Source organism: Drosophila albomicans, chromosome X, assembly GCF_009650485.2.
Source record: "Drosophila albomicans strain 15112-1751.03 chromosome X, ASM965048v2, whole genome shotgun sequence".
Taxonomy (NCBI): domain Eukaryota; kingdom Metazoa; phylum Arthropoda; class Insecta; order Diptera; family Drosophilidae; genus Drosophila; species Drosophila albomicans.
The window spans coordinates 3,906,935-3,923,851 of NC_047627.2; the positions used below are offsets into that span (position 1 = coordinate 3,906,935).

At 34.5% G+C, this 16,917-nt stretch overlaps 1 protein-coding gene across 1 annotated transcript in view; it reads left to right on the forward strand.

Annotated features, from left to right (window-relative positions):
• The window catches only part of LOC117578040 (uncharacterized protein CG43867), a 177,778-nt gene that overhangs the window by 30,083 nt on the left and 130,778 nt on the right, over positions 1–16,917 (forward strand).

The window sequence follows — 16,917 nt, forward strand, 5'->3', positions numbered from 1 at the left end:
ATGTAAAACGTGCCACACAGCTTGAACCAGTTTATAAAAGAATGTTGGTGAACCGTTTTCTATTGATTGTTAAGCTAAGGTCGCACCGGTTCGATAGTAAAATGTCTCTTTATATCGGTTCAGTCAGCTTGAACCGGTTTCTTTCATTTTCATTTTCATTTATTTTTAATTTTAAACTTTTTAATAAATTTTACGGTATTGAATGCAAAAAGTGCCACACAGTTTATGAAAGGATGTTGGTGAACCGTTTTCAATTGATTGTTAGGCTAAGGTCGCACCGGTTCGATAAAATGTCTGTTATATCGGTTCAGTCAGCTTAAACCGGTTTCTTTCATTTTTATTTATTTTTAATTTTAAACTTTCTAATATATTTTAATACCTTCGGTATTGAATGTAAAACGTGCCACACAGCTTGAACCAGTTTATAAAAGAATGTTGGTGAACCGTTTTCTATTGATTGTTAAGCTAAGGTCGCACCGGTTCGATAGTAAAATGTCTCTTTATATCGGTTCAGTCAGCTTGAACCGGTTTCTTTCATTTTTATTTATTTTTAATTTTAAACGTTTTAATATATTTTAATACCTTCGGTATTGAATGTAAAATGTGCCACACGGATTGAACCAGTTTATAAAAGGATGTTGGTGAACCGTTTTCTATTGATTGTTAGGTTGAGGTCGTACTGGTTCGATAGTAAAATGTCTGTTTATATCGGTTCAGTCAGCTTAAACCGGTTTCTAATATATTTTTGTTTGTTTTAAATTTTAAACTTTTTAATAAATTGTAATATCTCCGGTATTGAATACCCAAAGTGTCAGTCGAATTGAACCGGTTTCATATAGACACTGCTTCATTATACAAAATATGTGAAATTTATAAAAGATTGTTTGTGAACTGCTTTCAGTTGAGTTTTAGTCCATGGTCGAACCGGTTCGATATTCAAATTTGTATTTATATCGGTTTAGCCAGCTTGAACCGGTTTTTTATATTTGCTGCCTATCCATAAAAATACAATAATGTCAAAAAAATTAATGTCAATTTAATAAAGATTGTTTGTGACGGGGTGTAAATATTTTATGAGTTTCGCAGACAACTAGTGCCGGTTCATTCGGCTTGAACCGGTTTCTTTTGTTTGTTTACTACTTACTAAAGTACCATACATTTTCATAAAAATATCTTCATAATAATTTAATGTCAAGATAGTAAATGGTTGTTATTATCCTCTTTCTATTGATTCTTACATCAAAGTTGAACCGGTTCGAGCGTAAAATTGGAATTTCCGCTACTGCTCATTGAATGCATAAAATGCAGCCCATCTATAGAAGTTATAGGCGCTTATTCATAATCATTTTAATGAGAAGTTAATAAAAGGTTTTTATGAACCACTTTCTTTCGATACCAAAGACGAACCGGTTCAAGCGGAAATATTTTACGAGCTGCGCGTTGTAAAATGCCTGAGTGAATATGAACATAATAAAACAGATGTATTGTTGTTTTCCTACTCTTAATTTGACTGTGGAACCAGTTCGGTTCAGTTGAATCAGTTCATAAAAGAACCAACGGGGTTTTTGGGGAGGCGCTTTTGATGCGGACGCTTTGGGACTTGTTGATTAGCGTAAATGAGTTAATAAGTGAGCATACAGATGAGCACAAAAAAAAAGAACATGCGGCAAACTGACGCACAGACACATTAATTACACACACACTACACACACACACACACACACTAACAAAGTGTCTGAGTGTGTGTGTGAGACTAATGTACATCTTGTGCTTAATGATGATTTATGGGGCCCATGGTTAAAACATTTTTACGACGGCGCAATTATTAGACCAAAAAGTAGACTATGTGGCAACCGGAAGTGCTACTTCCCCCCTCTCTCTCTCTCTACCACGCTCCCTCCCTCTCTTTGCTTGCAACTTATGGTTAATTTGTAGCGGAAATAGTGCAGATGTCTGTTGACATTCGCCATGAGTCCACAAATAATCACACCTCTCTCTCTCTCTCTCTCTCTCTCACTCTCCGTTTGTGTGTGTGAGTCCTTTAATGATTAGGCTAATTAAGTCATTAGGCATTTGGCCAGAAACATCAACAGAGCAGAGCAAAGCAGAGAAGAGCGGCTCCTCATTGGCCTTTCGGCATTGTCATTAGGCTTATTGGCAGCGCCATCTAGCGGCGGCGCATTAATGCAAAAACTATATATGAATTATTAAAATGTGAGCTACATACTATAGACGGTGTATTACTTTCATCTATCCACCACCACAAACAACACATGCTGCACATTGTACGGTCATGTGTCATGACATAAATTAATTACACTTCAATGATTTTTCGCTGCCTGAATAATGCATGAGCTGAGCGACACAGACACAGACATAGACATCGACACCGACACCGACTTTCCACAGCCAATCTGGGTTGTGCTAGTCTTTGCATCCTCTTTGACGGATGCATCATAATCATAAAATAATTTGTTAAATGTGGTGTGCCAGCATGTAAATAACAATAATAATAATAATAACATTGTGTTAGTTGCTACTCGTTCTTTGTTTTGCTTTCATTTTGAACATACATTAATTTATGTGGCGTTTCCCAAATATTTCAGAATTGCTGCTTGACTCAGCATTAATCTATATTACTTTAGTTGAAACTAATAATTGTTTGAAAAAACGTGTTAAAATCAAGAATAAAATCTTGAATCAAGATTATATAAAGTCAAAATTGAACCAAGTAGGTTGGTTCTTAAATCATGGTCGAAATTCTAAAAAAAATGCTAGATTAAAATTCCAAATTATAATCTTGTCTCAAGAATACAAACAATCTTAAATTTGGATTCTTTCGAACTAATCTTGAATCAAGATTTGCAATCTCCTTTTCAATCTAGAATAAACCATTTTTAAAACAAGATTTTTGTAATAAAATAGGATTTTTTAAAAAATACTTAAAATGCAAATTTAGCATAAAAATCTTGATTCAAGATTTTTTCAACTTAAAAATCTTATTTTCAGATTGTTTACTTTTATGATCGAACAAATCTTAAATTAAGATTTTCAATCTACCTTTCAAGCTAGATTTTTTCTCTTTGTGTAGGAATTTGATGAATTTATGTAAAGTTTTCCACTTGCTGCACAAAATTCGAATGCTCTAATAAGTTCTAGTTGTGATTCAATCGATTTAATATTTCATTTTCTGCAAAATAGATGAATTATTATTTCCATGAATTAGTTGTCAGTTTCTTAGTTGCTTTCAAAACTTTTACATAAGTTGTGCTTCTATGTTATATATATATCTTTAGCATTCATCATTTATTTGCAGCTATATTGCAATGTTGTAAAATTAATTTATAATTGCGTTTGGAAATTAATTTAATGTGTGTGTAATTTCGACAAAACATTTCTAGGGATGCTTTAATATATTTCACATTGAAATGAATAAATCATTTGCAGCTAGTCCAATGCTGTAAACGAAATTAATAATTATATGTTGGAATAAATTATGTGTAGTTTCGTATTTTAGGGATGCTTTGATATATTTTACATTTCAATTAATCAATTACAGTTATTGTAATGTAGTAATTAATATTAATTTGTGGACATAAATAAAACTATTTAATATGCGATGCCAAAGTATTTTTCTAGTTGTGGCGCAATTTTTGTGCTATAGAAAATGTGTCGAAGCTCTGCAAATTGTGCAGTATTCTGCAGCAAATTATTCTTTGTTTTTATACCCGTTATCCTAATGGGTAGAAGGGTATTCCAAGTATGTGCCTGCAGGAAATGTACATATGTAACAGGCAGAATGCGGCTGACCATTTTGTTTTCTATGGTATATTTTGAATGTAGTACTATATTAATAAACCAGATATAACCATTAGCATATTTTAGTATACTTACATTAATTTGATATATTTTAAGCAAACTACTTTACTTTTATTACAATAATTATCGGGTATTTCATAGTCGAGTATGCCCGAGTTACTTGTTAAGTTCGGTACTTTAGTATATTTTAGATTTAAATTAATCAATTGCAGTTATTGCACTGTTGTAATTAATAATAAACTGTGGCGTGAATAAAACTATTCAATATGCGATGACAAAGTATTTCCCAAGTTCTCGCTCAATTTCTGTGATATAGAAAATGTGTCAGAGCTGTACAAATTGTGCAGCATTTTGACAGCTTCTCAGCTGCAGCAAATTCGTCATTCTTTTTTCAATTTTTTGCTTGCTCAAGAAGTTGACGAGTAACCTGCGTTGACCTCTTGCAAAAGTTTGCTCACTTCCAGGAAGCTGCATTGTTGCATTCATTATGCCAGGTGTTGATATGTGTGTGTGTGTATGAGTGAGTTCTTTCTGTGTGTGTGTGTGGCGCCTATTGCCATGCAATGCAAAGTTTGCAAGCTATTGTTGATTTTTGCCATAGCAAGAGAAAGAGAGAGAGAGGAAGAGAAAGAGAGAGCTGAATGAGTGCATTCGTTTCGTTTGCTTTGTGCATTGCCGCGTGACGTTTTTAATGAAAGAAGCAAAAAAATGGAAAATTGAATGGGCCAAAAGAAAATAGCACGGGGAATACGGAAAAAACGGAAAACTGAAAAGCTGAAATCTGAAATTCGTTTACGGACAAAAGCAAAAGCATGCACCTTCTTTTGCCTGATGTTGCACTCAGTTTCAATATTTAATTGGCAGCAAATGTTGTGCAAAAGCAGCCCAAGATGAATAAAAAATGTGCCACATGCAGTGCAAAGCGTCAAACAACAACGACTAGTTAGATACCCTACAATATTGCAATGTATAAATATGAAAGTAAATATTATTATTACGGTTCACAGGGTGTTTAAATATCATAACGAGGCCAAGCAGAGCACCAAAAATGAAAAAAAAATAGATGTATAACAACTCAATGACTAAAAGTATGCAATGAATATTTTATTTGTGTTTTATGCATTTGCCATTTGCAATTTCACCATTTGCCATTTTGCCGTTTGCAGTTTTCTGTTTGCCTTTTGTCGCCCCCCCTGCTCCGACCTCTTTTTTTATGAGTGCTTCTATTTTTGTTGTTGCCTGCTGCCTTTGCACTTGCAACTTTTTGCAGTAACAGCAGCAGCAGCAGCCGCTCAAGTGCAACACATTTTTGTCATCATAAATTTTAAAATTAGTTGCATTAAACTTGAGACAGCAACGCGCCCTGCACTGACCTCTCTCTAACTCGCTTGCTTTCATCTTATCGTAACATGATTATTATTTAACAACATTTTTTTTTGTAGAATAAAAATCTGAGTGCTCGTGAAGAGTAATTTTTCCACTTCAAACCAAAAATTGTGCAGCTATTTGTTTAGCAGAAATAAATATGGAAAGAATACTTACTTCTTGCAAATTTTGAAATCCTGTTTTGAATTAGTTTTATTTTATAAATACTAATCATTTCGTAAGTAAATCGATTGCTCGACTATAAAGTGAAGGATTTCCGCTGGCCGAACAAATCCATTTAGTTTGATATATTTTTTGGCATTTGGCTCGAGGTCACTTTTCATAATGTCAAAGTTAAATGTGGTCGAGAGCAAAAGCAGAAGCAACAGCAGCAGAAGCAACAGCAGCAGCAGCAAAAACGTAACAACAGCAATCAAAAGAGGCGTTAAGCAAAAAACCACAAAATCGGCTGGGGCTACTGAATGTTTTGGCAACAATGTGAAAGACGTGAAATTATGGCCAAGCATATTGCAACATTCTTGTACAACAATAAAATTCAAGTTTATTACCAAGCAGCCAGCAAAGCAAACAAAAACTGAAACCAAGCCAAAGAGCTCTCTGGCCAAAACAGGCAAGGAAATTGTGCCGAAAAGAATACCGAATGAATAAAGTTTCATGGAGCAAAGAGTACAATATAGTATCGTATATACCAAAGCGTTTACGGCTGCGACGTTGCCGAGCTTCACTATTAACACCAAGTCAGCGACAACAGCAGCGACAAAGCATATGCAAATGAATGCTGAGCAAAACAAAGCGACAATCTACAACTCGTATTTATTTTAATGATTGGTTTAAGAAAGAAACTTTGCAAATTGTTGGCTGAAATTATAATTTAAAAATCAATGCCAGTTTCGTTAAGACTAATTTAAGACATTTAGTTTTGCTACGTTGTCGAATTTCATAGTTCCTAATCGTACATTTTTAAATTCTTATTCGGTCCATAGCCTTAAGATGTGTTTTCTATTCTTGCTAAATTTCACATTGCCAAAATTCTAAGCTTATATACCTATATTACTTTTGCAGGGTTGCCAAACTCCTGCAAACAGAATAGAGAATTTTGCAGATTGTCTTTTAACATTGTAATTTAAACATAATTATTTAAAATGAATTCCTGATAATTAATTGTGCAACGTTGCCAAATTTCACATTGCCAAACTTAAGCCCTTTGAAGTTGAGGTAGACAGTTCATCGGTGTTGAAGTGTTTTACAGTTGTGTTCTCTTTACAACGGCTTTCTGGTGTTAAAGGAACTTTGTAGCCGTTGTGGCAGTGGCATTGGCATTGGCAGTGCCAGCGACACTTTGCCACTCCAAGTGGCATTGGTCGTCCTTCAATTCGTGCGCACATTGTTATGAAATTTTTGTTTGTCAATTGGCAATGGTTTCATCTATTCCCCAGCTCTCTTTCTCTCTTTTTCGCTTCACTCACACAGGCCATCTCGCTCACGCTTTTTGGGGAAATAAGTTGACGCTTTATGTGACCGCCATGGCCATAAATGGGCCTCATAAATCTGCAATGCCAACGGCCCAGTTGCTAGTGATTGCACATTGGACACAGTCAAACACCGAGCACAGAGCAGAGCACCGAAAGTGGCAACATTAGTGCCATAAGCCATAAGCAATAGCATGTGTGTGTGTGTGCAACGCGTTAACGCGACGAAAGCTGCGCTTAGAGGCATCATCGGCATCATCCGCCATTTCAATTTCCACATTGGTCGCAAAGAAAAAAACGATGAAACAGTGAAACAAAAATCGTCGATTAAAACCGAGTGATAAAGCTGAAACATACGTCCGACATACCTAAAAACATGTAGCGGAATATGGCAACTTGACCTCTTTATACCCTGTCGAAAAAATACACTTTCGAGTGCTTAAACTTACTGTCAAAAAAAAATTTTGTTAGTGTAGAATTTATAGCAACTTCACTTAATGAGCGCTAAGAAATTTCAAATTCTTAAAAAAATGATTTTTTAAGATTAATTCAAAATAATTCATTTTGCAATGTTGCCAAATTTCACGTTGCCAAACGTCCGTCAGCTTTTTGATCCGTCAGCATTAGATTAATGGCTTGACTAGCAAATAAATAATTTATTTCTTTTATGTGTATTCTTTGTTTTCCTACCTTGTATTGAATAATCATTAAACAGTGTGAATTTATAAATAAACTTTATGTTATATATATTAGTTAATTTGTATTTTATTTCTAAATTCAATTCAAAAATATGTAATACTTAAAAAGTTTGTATTCAATGTATTCTAATACAATATTCATATTTAATTTTGAAAATTTAACTCTAATTTAAATATTTAATTCTTAAAATATTCAATATAAATGTGTATTTAACAATATATATTTCAATGTTTAGATTAATTTTTAAAAATATATTAAATTTCTTTTTATAATTATAAGAATGCTATCGAACAAAATCGAAATTAACATTTATTCTCTTTACTGGATAATATTCAAATTTTGTTATAAGAATATAAATGCAGTAGACTCTAAGGTCGAGTATACCCGCTGTTGCAATACTCGTATTCGTGACTGGGTAGCAATGACAATAAAAACGCTGGCCACACTGTCGCCGCACAAACAGTTGTAGCTGTCGCATCTGTCACTGCTGTCATTCGGATGCCGCGTTTGGTTCGCTTTGGCAAAATGTGTTGCAAGTAGGTGACGTCTGTGTGCTGTATCTGCTGAGTGTGTGCAACAATGTCGCAGCATCCGACAGCGCAAGATAGGCTGCATAGAATAGCAGCGTGCATTGCACTGATTTCACACACAAATACAGATCCCAGATAGAAGTTTGTTCACTTTGCCAGTTCTATTATCAGAGAAGAGACGTTGTCTGCCTTTTGTTTATGCCCATTATGCAATCCGGTGGGAGGGAAATTGAAAATGTTTGCCGCCGAATAGGAAATAAGTTTCCTGTTGCCGAACATCGACCTATGAACGAAATATGGAAATTTGCGATCGAAACGCACTTTAATCGAAAACTCATTAATTTCAATTATTTCACTCATTAAGGGGATTATTAAAGAAGTTTGAAACGTCAAGCTGCTGCTGAATCTGCTTTAATTAAAAATGTTCGGACAGCTTCATGTTGTCGTTCGTGTCTGGGCATAAATTGCTCATCGCAAAAATGTGCTCAACTATTTCGAGCAATTAGATAAGAAGGGGCTGAACTTTCCCATTTGCGTAGAATTAATTAGTAGTAGACCACCCCCCCCAAAAAAACTGGTCGAGTTGAACTGCCTCGGCATATTCTCATGTCCATTCAAGTGTGTGTGGAGGTAGTAGAGAAGGGATTGATATACGGTGTTTGTTGTTTATGACAACTTTTAAATGGAGACAACGCACATGGAGCAACATGTGCTGCCTACTTTTAGGCGTCAGCAGCCAAGCACAAGCGACTCGGTGGCCTGCAAAATTAATGGCCATCAGTCGCATAATAAATGAAGCAATGTCTTTGCTTTGCCACCAGCAAAAGTTCTAAAGTTTTATGTCTCTGGCTAGAAAAGTCTATGTGTGTGCTGCAAAACAGATTCGCGTGTTGCCGAAAAGGGTAAGGGGTAGGGGGGGTAATTCGAGTGTGTGCGAGTGTGTGTGTGTGTGTGTTGAAGACAACGAGAGCTCATTTTGTGTATGCAGCGCACACATGTTGGCCACGCTCGTTTATTCATTTGAATTATTCCCAAAAGCGCATTTAATTTTAATTATGCGTGACAATGCCTCATACAAAATGCTTTTGCGCCCCGTCGTCCTGTCGCCATGCTCCACCTCCTTTTTCCTTTTCTTTCTGTCTTTTACTGCCTTCTCTAGCCTGCAGCCTCATTGTCCTTGCTGCTCCCATTTCGGCTTGGCAAGATTAAAGACTAGCCGCTTGACATCCTCGAGCGTACTTTCACTGGGATTGCACTCTCTCATCCCTTGTCTAGACTTCCAACTCCAGCTGGCCAAGTGAGTTTTTTAATCTACTTTTAATACCCTTACCTTACCTAACCTTACTCTAGCTTACCATCAACAACATGCAACGTTTGTGCAGTTTTAATCAAGCCAAGACAAACATATGCTAAAACTAGTATCTGCGGATTTGCCATCATATTATTTTCATAGTACATTTTAAAGCCTGCTATGCATGGCTTAACATCGTAAATGACATGCTATTGTGTAAAAAAAAAAAAAATATGGCACACATCTCGACAATAACAGGGGAAAAAAATGAACTACGAAAGAAAAAACTGTATAGCAAACAATGAGAATAACCAGGACAACAAAAACGTCATAATAAAATAGTAAAATAGTAAAACAAAAGCGAGGAAACTTGAGCAAACGGAACTTGAGCATTGAAATGCAAGTGAAATGGTGACTAGAAGATATCCATTATTTATTTTTTTTATGTAGATAAAGAATTAAAATATAGAGATCGTTTTATCTATGTTTATTTCTTACTTTTGCAAATAAATAAAATTCTATATGTGTTCAAAGTTATAGCGTAGAAATTGCTAGACAAAGATTTGAAGGTTATTTTCTTCTGTCTAACTATGTACATATATAGAATCCAGAAATTGGCTTATATAATTTTTATACCAATAAAAAAATCACTATAAATATAGATGTAAAAATTTCGACAGATATACATACATATATAGATAATTTATTTCTTTTTTAGAATAAAAAAAAACTCACAGATATCCAACGCTAAATATGTGTTAAAATTTATAGCTATACTCTATATATAGATATATATATTTTGTGTATATCAAGATGAATGAATTATAACATAAACAAATACCATCGTTAGTTCCGACCTTTGACTACCCTGTCAGCTCATTTCTTTAAGTAGAACAGAAAAAAGTTGAAATCAAATAAATATTTCAAGGCAAAAATATTTGTCGTTGTCTCCTCTTTTTTTTTGCCTTTTGCCATTTTGTTTTGCATTTTTATACTATTTTATCTCTTTTACATTTTTCGCATTTTTTTTTTTTTGCTTTGGCTTTACACTGAGCTGAGCTGAACTGAACTGAAAGTGAGTTGATTTGGGGGGCTGAGAAAAAGAAGAAGCCTCATGGTTGACTTGTGGCAGCTTCGTTGCTGTTGACGACAGCATTTGAATGTGGGACAGCAAAACTGAACTGAGGCTGAGAACTGAAATATATCTTGAACAAGCAACAAACAACCAGCAAAATCATGCCAGATACAATGGCAATGAAAATGTGCTCAGCTAGTTAACTTCAACTAGGCGATAATTCGCATTTATTTTGATAGTCGACATTAAATTTAATAGTCACTCATTTATTTGACTCAGCGTTTTGTTTTTTTTTTCCATTATTTTAAAGTGTTTTTAGTTGAAAAGTCAGAAATATTTTCTTCCCTCCATGTTTTCTTATAAAGTGTGCAAAATATCATTTTATTTAGTTAGGAAAAAAAGAATTTAGCATTTCTTATATATTAAATCAATATTTAATCAAGTTTATTTTATGTTTTGTCACGCCCACTTTTGCCCGCCAAATCGAAAAAAATGTAATAACATGTGACAACCTGGTATATTTTGTACCTTGAAGTACTACATCAATATACCAAATGTATCTATTGGTATATTTTCAGTATTTTGTTGTATATTAATTAGGTATATTTTAAAATTAATACGACACTGTTTTTATGGTATATTTTGTGTCTTATGATATATTTTAAATGTTGTACTGTATCAATATACCATCGGTATATTTCTAGTATTTTTGTAGTATATTAATTATATTAATTCGGTAAGGAAAAAACCGCACTGTTTGCTTGTATTCTAAATAGGTAGCGAGTATCTCACAGACGAGCACACTCGACTGTAGCTTTCTTACATCTTTGATATGTTTGCTTAAGATAATTGCGAAGTTTTTAGCGCTGCTTAGCTTCTTGGCCCACTGTATTTTGTTGTAAGCTTTTAGGCGCATGGCTTAAACAAGTTACATGCGTTGTGGGCATATTTCAAATGCCTGACCAGGAAAAAAAAAGAACCATAAAGCTAATAAATATAAAAGGGCAAAGAGACTGCGGTCGCTTTTAAGTGTGTATGCTTGTGTCCGTTAACAGGATGTGAAAAGAGAGAAAAGGGAGAGAGAGAGAGAGAGAGAGAGAAGGAAGCGAGAGCGAGATGGCAGCTTAGTTTAGCAGAAGCTGAAACGGAATTCGTTGCCTACTTTTGTGGTGCGGTCGCCGAGCATAAAACATGATTATGAATGGAGCGAGTTTGTTGGTGGTTTCAACGGAGGACAGAGAGAGAGAGGGCGGAGGGAAGGTTGACTGGCCACTAGCCGTAAAAGTTTCGGGCTGCAATTAAAGCCGCGAATTCCATTTGGCATTCGCTGCTTCGGCAAAAACCGCACTAAAGTTGTGTGTTAAGCGGCTTTTGGCTGCGTATTTAAGCCGTTTATGTTGTTACGTGTAACTGCGAAATACACACGACTCAACTGCACACACACACACACACACACACACACACACACCAATACACCAAACACCAACACACAAACAAACAAACATACAGTCGCATACCACAAACGAGCCGTATGTCAGCTGCAGCCAGGATCGGGTGTTGTTGCGTTCTGTGTGTGGAGTTGTTAACGGGATACTCAAAGTAATGCCGAAAAATTATATTAAGCGGATTGCCCTGACGACACCACACAACACACATACATACAAAGAAACCAACTGCGAGATAGAAAGAGACAGAGAAGGGGAGAGAAAGAGTCTCAAATTTATGAAAACTATGCGAAAGGCGAAAGGCAAGCAGCAAATACCGAGTACACACAAGCCAAACACACTGGATACCAAACACCAAACACCAATAATACTTATGACCAATGTGCACACTCACACACACACACACACACACTTAGTGTAGGTGTAGTTTCAATGCTTCGCTAGGCACTCCGCATGTGTATATTTATGGCAACGGGATTAAAAAGGATATTAGCCAGTTGTCGTTTGAACAAGTGCCCGCTGCCTTGGCCAACTTGCTCTCTCTCTCTCTCTCTCTCTCTCTCTCTCTCTCTCTCTCTCTCTCTCTCTCTCTCTCTCTCTCTCTCTCTCTCTCTCTCTCTCTCTCTCTCTCTCTCTCTCTCTCTCTCTCTCTGTGTAACAGATGCCCACAAAACTGACGGCAGGCGACAAAAATATAGCTAACGTTATCGGACATAGCAAAGCTGGCGATCAGTTTTCAGCTGTCTTGAGACTAGAGTATAGAAAGTGAGTCATTAAATAAAAATATGCACATTTGTAGTAGCTTTAACTCACTTAACACGCAACTATTAAAAGTTGTATTTAGCTGCCAAAGTAACATTTACTTAATTTATAAATTTACAACTATATTACACATATCTTGAAAACATTAAAAGCAGATGAAATTCATTTAACGGTAGTTGCAACAAAATGTAGTATATATAAAAATAGAAATATAGTTAAAAAAAATCGGATAAAAATACATTCATTTAACTGCCAAAGTAACTTTTTCATTATTTCCAATATTGTTGGCTTTCCAACAGAAAATCAGTTCAATCAAATATGTTACAAATATGTACATATGTGAATTTTCAACTATCTTACAATTATCTGATATACGAAAAGCAGCTGAAAAACTCACTTAACGGCAGTTGCAATAACAGGTAATTTAGCTGCATTATCATTACCATTGCGACTTTTGTAATAGAAAGTAAGTTTAATGAAATATACAATTTCTTATTTTATGACAGCTGTTACAGTTCCAAATTACACTTAAGAACCGTTGCAGCTGTTGACAATTGCGTTTAGCTGCATATTTTGTTCATTAGCACAATTCATTCATTTTTCTTTTAAAGAATAAAGTTTCTAAGAGTTCAACTACTTTTATAATGCAGTTTTAAAGTTTTTTATATTAATTTATTTTTTATATTTTGTGCCGAATTCTCGAATTATTGAATTTTATTTAAAATAAATTATAAACAAGCAAAGATTTTCAGTAAACCAGAAAAAGGAAAGTGTGCTGTTACTAATTAAGTGCTGAGAATATAATTGATATCTTGCAAATTATAATGCAACCATGGGATTTTCTGCTTTCTGAACATTTCCCAAAATATTGCTAGTTCAGATGACAATACGTGACATCAACTGATTCGATGTGAAAGTATGTTAATGCTCATATGCCTGCTGTGAGCTGTGAGGCGACACTAATAGCTCAAGTTTGTGGGAATGCAGAATGCATTCATGAATAATGTCTGAACGAAATGTTAATGAGGGTCGAAAGAGCTACTGGTTTTCCAACTGAAATGCACATATCGAATATATTATTCAAATTATTAAAATGCTTTTCCACTGCAATCTGATTACAGTTGACACAACAACTCAAAATTGATTTGCTTCAAATGATTTGCGTATGTTTTGTGTGGTGTTTGCTGTGTGTACTGCAGTTGTATTTTCATATTCATTTGCAGTTTTACATAAATTCATACGAGTTTTTGGCTCTTTGGCTCTTTTGGCGCTTAAAGCGTTGGCTTAATTGCTCAACAAGTTGGCGTCGTGTGGAGCCCCCAAAATAAGAAAATGAAATACATGTGAATTGGAATTGGGGGCGAATACAACTCGCATTCAATTTAAGCATTACTTTTTATACCCGTTACGTTATAGGGAAGAAGGGCATTACAACTTACAATTATCATATGTGTGTGATCAGATGAAAATTGTAGAAACACTTTTGAAAAGCAAAAAACGCCTACTGTAATAAAGTCTTAGTTGCTTGGCTGACAACCTTTTATGTTTAGTACTCTATGCTATATCAATATACCAAATACAGTCTTTGGTATATTTCTGTATTTTTGTATAATAATTCGGTATATTTTAAGAATAAAACAAAATTATTTTGGAATGTAGTACTTTATCAATATACCAAATACAGTCTTTGGTATATTTCTGTATTTTTGGTATAATAATTCAGTATATTTTAAGAATAAAACAAAATTATTTTGGAATGTAGTTCTATATATTTCAGTATTTTTTGTATAATAATTCGGTACATTTTAAGAATAATACGACATTATTTTGGAATGCAGTTCTATACCAATATACCAAGTATATCCGTCGGTATATTTCAGTATTTTTGTGTAATAATTCGGTACATTTTAAGAATAATACGACATTATTTTGGAATGCAGTTCTATACCAATATACCAAATATAGCCGTAGGTATACTTCAGTATATTTTCGGTATATGAATTTGGTATATTTTAAGAATAAAGTAAGTATATATACCAAATATGGCCATCGGCATATATGTATGTATATTATGAATACCGCATTGTTTATACTTCTATTCAAAATCGGTAGCGGGTATCTCATAGTCGAGCACTCTCGACAGTAGCTTTCTTACACGTTTTCTTGTTTTTTTTTTTTTGTCAGCATGGGACTTGCCACCTGCCAGGCTGTGGAAACAGCTGTGGAATGTGTGTGTGTGTGGCATCTAATGCCTGGCTGTTGACAGCTCGGCCTAGAATCAGGTGCGGATTTGGAGGCACAATTAAACTGGCCGCCGCATTGACATGACTTAAATCCATTCTCGCATTGTGTCACACACACGATAATTGGCCAAAAAGCAGCAGTCGAGCAAAACAAAAAAAAAAAGGTCAGCTACAAAATCAATATAGAAATCGGCTCGCTTAAGCTGGCCAATTTCACATGCTCAACCGTCGTGTCCACATCCTGTCATTCTCAGCTTCAGCTTAGTGCTTGCGCCGCGCGTTTAATTTAAAATTCAAATGCAAACATGTTTTTGGCAGAGAGCGCGAAAAACAGGTCGAACTGCCAAGCAAAAGTCATTAAAATTCGCAGGCGGCCAAAACAACAAATGTGGCCGCGTTGCGTTGCGTTTGCCGCGTCTTTAAGGCTAACTAAATTTGGCTTTAATGCGAGCAAAAACACACACACACACAATCAGCGCACGAAAGTATGCTACACGCATACCCTCTCAACACGCTCTTGTGTCCGTGTGTGTGGGGAAGGAGAAATGGAAGGGGCTTTCAAAATCAGCAGGCAAGCCGAAAACACGAAGCTCAATTTACTCGTTTCGCTCTTCGCCTCTCTTGTTGCTGCTGCTTCGCTGTTTCACCACGCCAACGAATAAAGTACTCAAAATATCCTTTTTGCTCTTGAGTTCAATGGGAAATATTTTGAAGGGAAATTCCACAGTTTCGCTGCTCGCTGCTTCAAGCAGCTGTTTGGTGAGCTGTTCTCGCTTACGGCATCGCTTTGTTGATGAATTGTTCTTATTCTATTTTTAACAGATGAATATTTACACACAGTATAATACTGTTTATTAAGTCTTAAACTTTTAATTCTTACTGTGCTTTTTCAAAGACTTAATAACTAAATTTCCCTATGTATTATCAATTATATTTTCTTTCTACTTGACAATATTCGAAATTGTGTGACATTAGCTTAAATTTTAATGATGCAGTCATTGATAAATATTTCTTATGATTCTTAAAAATTTGGTTGCGAGGGGAAAAAAATTCTTATTTATGTTTATGTTATACATAAGTTATTTAAGAAATACTTTTAAACGCCAAAAAAAAAAAAACTCCCGTAGTAATCGGGTCTTAGTTGATTTAGCTGATAATCTGGTATATTTTGAATCAATCGATATACCAAATATAGCCTACGGTACATTTTCGTATTTTTCGGTATATTTTTGGAATATGTTTTTATTGAAAATAAGTAACGGGTATCTCACAATCAAGCACACTTGTTTGTTTTTACTTGTCAAAGGTTAGTTTTACCATATTTATTTAAAAAATATGTTGCTAATAGGCAGTGCACTATAATGTTATTGTTGTTCATTCATTTTCACTGCTTCAAAATAAATAATAGACAAAAATTTAGCAAGCCGGAACTTGCAAACATAAAAACCAAATAACAATTAAATGAGATATTTTACAGTATATTTCATGTCATGGCTCTTCTCCTAGTAGGCTAAGATTTTTTTATAAATTTTTGTCTACTTTTATAAATAAATAAATAAACAGTATTTCATTTTGAATTTATTATTAATTGAATAAAATTTATTGAAATGCTTCAAAAAGTGTTTAATAATGGATTCTCAGTTATGAATTTGTTATGTTCGGTTTAACGGGTTAATTAAATTTTAATAAAAAAAAAAGAAATATCATTTTTAAAATGTACACTTTGTTGTTTAATTTATTTAAAATTTGGTAACAAATAGAAAGCGTTAGAAAAATTTAAAATTAATTTTTACATTTAATTATTAGAATATTAGATATGGATAATTCTTTGGCGTAAATGTCGCTTCCGAAAAAAAATATATATCAAAACATTTTTTATTTTGAGTAAAGATGAATATTATGGCTCTTGATTAGCACTTTCATTGAGCTAAGAATTATTTTAGATAACTGCAAAAATAAAAGAATTCTTACATTTTATCGTAAAACAGAAAAGTTCTTAAAATCAATCTTAAATATACGAATAATGCTAATCCAGAGCTATAAGAAAATCCTTAACATATTTTAAAATTGTTTCAGTTTATGTGTTTATCATTGTAAGTGGTGTCGCTTTCGTATGTTGAAATAAACGGTAGATAGCTGATAATAACGCAGAGTATAAAGCCTTAGTCTCACATTTGATAAAAGGACTTGACAACCTG